At 33.5% G+C, this 5,586-nt stretch overlaps 1 pseudogene; it reads right to left on the bottom strand.

Moving 5' to 3' along the window:
• Window positions 1–2,457: 2,457 nt before the first annotated feature.
• LOC107135136 lies at window positions 2,458–3,393 on the bottom strand (annotated as a pseudogene).
• Window positions 3,394–5,586: the final 2,193 nt, after the last annotated feature.

Raw genomic sequence — 5,586 nt, 5'->3', positions numbered from 1 at the left:
TGAATTTTCAATTAAACTATAAGACACAGTATTTTTTTATTTATTTTTTGTTCTTTCTAGATGTATATGACAGTAGAATATGTTTTGACATGATATACATGCCGCAGCCCGGCTGGCTGGGCAAAATAAGCGGAGGGTGACGAATAACTTGTGTACGTTGATACAGCAGGAGTGGGAGCCGTTTATTGCAGGACAGGAACAGTATTTATACATTCCACACAGCTTATCTAATTAGCATAAACTAGATACATCAGTCAACCAATAAGGAATCTCCACACTTAATGGCTCGCTTTTGTTACTTCTCAAACCACTCCCTCTGGCATTTTGCCAGGCACCATCCAGACTTGTTTACGAACTCTAACATTCCCCTGGCAAAATGCCAGGTGTTATTTTGACTTATTTACAGACTCTAACATATACATACACACAAAAAAATATAATTTGTTCCCCAATATTGTGGTTGTACGTGACATGCAGTTATATTGGTGGCATATTCTTATACAAGGATAGGAAAATTATGTCAGATTAATTTCACTCTTTCCTCTTCCCCCTCTCTTCATTGTGTTCCTCTTTGTCTAATCCAGAAAACTCTTATTCTTTCCCTCCTTTTTTTGTAGGTTAAAATCCACATATTAGAGACAATATTCTGCCTTTGGATTTTTGGGCCCGGCTTATTCATTTAGCATGATTAACTCCAGATCAATCCATTTACCAGCAAATGCCATAATTTCATTCTTCTTTAAGGCTGAGTAATATTCTGTTGTGTATACAAACCACATTTTATTTATTTGTTCATCTGTTGTAGGGCATATCTTGGCTATTGTGAATTGAGCTGCTATAAACATTGACTTGGATGCATCACTGTTGTATGCTGATTTAAAGTCTTTTGGTCATAAACTGAGGAGTGTGATAACTGAGTTGAAAAAAAAAACAGGAAATAATAATGAATTCATTTTGGCTATAGTGGCAGACAAAGCAAAGAAAGTTCATGGAAGTAGAAAAGTATGATAGGATCAGAAGATGAGAAATGTGTAATTGAAAATTATGTAACATATAACAATTGTTGAAACACTATGGATATTAAATAGCTAATATGAAAATAAACAAATAAATCATAAGGCATAGAATTTAGTAACAGTTACTAAAAATGTGACAATTCCCTGCACTGAAATCAATGAATATTTAAATTTTATGGTATAATACAAGGCCTATGTCTCTAAGGTACAACTCTTCACCCATCCTCTACCTCACTCTGAGGATGAAAATTTCAATGGAAATTTTATTTTGTGAAGCTGTGCAACACAACACAAAGACATAATAAAGAACAAATAAAGAAAGAGGGACATATCGATATAATTGGAGAGATAAAGGGGCTTTGCATAGCAGTAGTGGGTTCTCCCAGAGCCCATATTCTAGACACAAGTACTGTATTTCTGAATGCCCATGGTAATTTCATCAACATCATTCACTTCAAAGAAAATAGGTCATATCACTTTGGGGTTCATGTCAGTTTCTACCTTTCTGTTCTTCAGTCTGAGAAAACATGTTGAATCTCTGTACTTCTGTTTTTTTTTTTTTTTTATTTAGCATCACAATACCCATGGTTTTACTTCTATTTATCTTAGATTTAGGGGGTTTTTGCTACAAATGGTGAACACTAATTTTGTAAAACAAAACTTAATATCTATGTAGTAGCTTTAAAAAAATCTCACAAATAATGTCTTGGTTAGTTTAACAAAGGTAAAATAAATATATAATTTAGAATAACTATATGTATTTTAGAATATGAAAAGAGTCTCTTACTTGAAAATATGAAACTTTCCAAAGACAATCCAATCATAGATGATATGGGCACTTTTGATACCATGAGCTAAATCCTTTGTCTGTGAGTGTTCAAGAAAACATTTGCTACCTACTGGGAATGCCTTATAGAAGAAAGAAAAGATACCGCTGAACTGCACTTTATTTATGTCTAATCACAATTTTTAACTGCTCTTATGATCTAAATGTTTTCTCATCAGATAAGAGTGAAGATTGATGTGACTTGTAGGTCATGCTCACAAGTACCAGAATGGAACTCTCAGAGAAAGAGTCGTTCTAAAGATGTCAGGGACATTAACAGTCAGAGGTCAAAACACAGAAAACTCTAAGGAAAGCAGGCAAATGAATTTAGAATGTATAGAAGTAGCCAGGCCCTAGAACCACAGTGGCTGGAAAGGAAGAGAATCTGCAGGGAGAGAATATTTTCTATAACTACCTGACTTAATTTCCATAACATCTCTGTAGGAAAAAAAAAGATACCATGGAATCCATATTGCTTTTCATCTAAAAAATATTAAGAACACAAACTTATATGAAAATACATGACTCTCACAATCATCAGAAGTAGTCATATTTAATATTTGTACAGAATCACTCATATCATAAACATGTATAAATATGAGATTGGACTTCAACTCATTCCCTCCTTTCTGATGTAGTTTTAACCTTCCACAGATTTCTCATGGCGTTTTTCACCTCTGCATTCCTCAGTGTGTAGATGAGTGGGTTGAGGAAGGGTGTGCCAATGGTATAAAACACTGTCACCATCTTGTCCATGGGGAACGTGGTTGGGGGGCGTGTATATATATGAATATACAGGGGACAAAGAACAAGACAACAACAATTATGTGAGATGTGCAAGTTGACAGTGCTTTTTTCCTCCCTTCTGCACTGTGGTTTCTCAACGAACGAAGGATGACAATGTATGAAATCATTAAAATCGTTAAACTGACTAAGCAAATTGCCCCATTGTTAGTCACCAACAGCAGATTCGACAAATAAGTGTCTGTGCAGGCAAGTTTAAACAAGGGCTGCAGATCACAGCAGTAATGGTCAATCAAGTTGGGTCCACAGAAGGGCAATCTCAAGGCCAGGATAGTCTGAGAAATGGAATGCATAAAGGACCCTATCCAGGCAAAGACAATCAAGATGTGACAGGCCTGCCTCCTCATGATCCTTGGGTAATGCAAAGGCTTACAGATGGCCACATAGCGATCAGCGGCCATGAGGATGAGGACAAGGATCTCCATGCAGCCAAATAAGTGTAGTGCAAAGATTTGTGTCATGCACTCATTGTAGGATATGACTTTTTTGGTAGAGAGAGCATCCACAATGAGTTTAGGGGCTGTGGATGTTGAATAGCAGGAATCAGCAAAGGACAGATAAAAATAAGAAATAATACATGGGGCTTTCAAGTGTCCTGCTGGATTTAATGGTCACAATAACAAGTGTATTCCCCACTACAGTTCCAATATAGAAAATTAAGATGATTAAAAACACCATTTTCTGCCTGAGAGGATCCTGTGTCAATCCTAGCAATATGAACTCAGTTATGTTACTATTTTGCCACATGGTTTCAGTTGATGTGAGGACATCACAAATTGGAAATAATCTGCAAAGGAAAAAAAAAACGTAAAAAAAGTAGTAAATTTTGAAGTTAAATATATATTCTCAGTCATGAAACTACAACTTTACAATGGGTGTTTTCCATTAGAACCTCCAATAGGCGCCAATCATTTTTCATTTCAGGTATTTTGTTTTTCTGGATAATATAGAATCCCTAGAAACTATTTCATGCATTTACCAGATTGGATATGACAATGATTAAATAAGACATAGAAAATATAATGAAAAAGCAAATGTTTCATCAAGCAAAATTAAACATTATGGGATTTGACATGGGTAGTAACTTTCCAAACTGAATGTGTTTCATTAGTCTTCAGCAAGGAGCTATCAATACTAGGGTGATGCATTGCAAATCTAAAGAATGCTTAAGCTTGATTTACCTCAGTAGACGTTCACATTATTTGAACCTGGTAGTCCCATTTAAATAATACTTATAGAATAAACATGTTGAATATGTTGAACATTCCAGTAATGATGGTTTAAACATTTGAAATTGCATCTTTTAAAATTTAAGCATTCACACACACACACACACACACACACAATGAGAGAGAGAGAGAGGTAGAAACAGAGATAATGAATCTACCACAGTATGCTTTCACCTTTCTTGAACCTACTAATGCAGTTTAATATATTTATTTAATGAATATTCTAAACATTCAAAAATGACTTTCTAAACATTTGAGATTGCCTTCCTGAAGGAAAAACAAAGGAAAACAATAGAAACAATAAATAAAATTTTATGAATAAATAAGACAGTGGCTCTGCTCTATCAAAAGACTTAGTTTAAACTTTTGTTTAACTAAATCAATCACATTTTATTATACTGCTTAAAACATTCTAGACTTTCTTATGTCCAAATCCAGCATCTATCATTAAATTATGTACTTTTTATAATATTATGTTTTCCAAACTCAAATTCTTATTCTTTATTTTTATGAATCCTTGAAAATGTTTTCTTAAAACCCCAGGAGACACATTAAAATAAAGGAACAAGATAAGAACATATATGAATCAGAATATTTTTCCAAATTTCAACTTTATGACTAAACAATAAGGATTTTTGCAAATGTTAACAATGAATCCTCCAATTCAGAGCTGCAACTTTCAATAGAACTACAATTAATATTATCAGGTGTTCCATTTGCTGATTTCAAGGAAGAAAAGAGAAATAAAATGGCAATTCATTTATTTTGACTATACCATATATGGTACAAATGTGTCCATGAACCTTGTCATGTGTGTTCGCCAAATGATAGCACAGTCAAAAGCAAAAGTTAACTCTGAAGTGCATAAAATATATTTAAATATCTCTTGCCAGAAGAAAGCATACTTGCTCCAAATTTAAATGGATTTCACAGGTCAACTTAAAAAAAGAAAAGGAACAAACACAGAATTGGCAAATTACAAATTTTAATAGACACCCTGTTCCTTAATAGAAAGAATCACAAGGGAGCTTGATTTTTATTCACAAGTACATTCAAATTAAAATTTCAAATTGATATATTTTCAGCTCTCAAATTAAAACAGTGATTTTATAATGAATGTCTTTAAATGAATAGTTAATGACAAAGATGTAGAAAACTGCTAATTCTCAATATTCTTGGTAGAGATTTAAATGGGCACAATCTCTCAGGGAGTAATTTTCAACATTCATAAATAATAGTATTTACAACAATACTAAAATATATTTCTTATAGAACTATATAGCCACTCATGGTCACAAAGAGCTTCCTAGTAGCCCTTTCCCTGGAGGTGAAAGATAGGTAGTAATTTAGTGCCCATATCAGCCTCAGTGAGATTGAGTGGATAAGGAATAGTATTATTATGAAAACATTGAAAAATTATATACACACACACACACACATGCCTTAAAATACATTCCAAATTAAAATTTAAGAAATCAGAGCAGTGCTGGAGAAGGAGATTGACTTTTTCCACATAAGAAATCTTTTCTTATGAGAGAATCATTAAAAAAGTTATTCCTATAGTTGGACCACAAAGACAGCATAGGATGAAACTCCAAAGTTTAAATATCAAAACACATCCACAGTTTCATATATGCATTTAAATGAAGGATTGTAATACAACCACAAAATAAATTTCTGATATGACAAAAGAAGAAGAAGAAGGAGGAGG

The sequence above is a fragment of the Marmota marmota genome, unplaced genomic scaffold (genome assembly GCF_001458135.2).
Source record: "Marmota marmota marmota unplaced genomic scaffold, marMar, whole genome shotgun sequence".
NCBI lineage: Eukaryota > Metazoa > Chordata > Mammalia > Rodentia > Sciuridae > Marmota > Marmota marmota.
The sequence above is the reverse complement of the archived record's forward strand: the minus strand, read 5'-3'. Positions and strand labels throughout refer to the sequence as shown.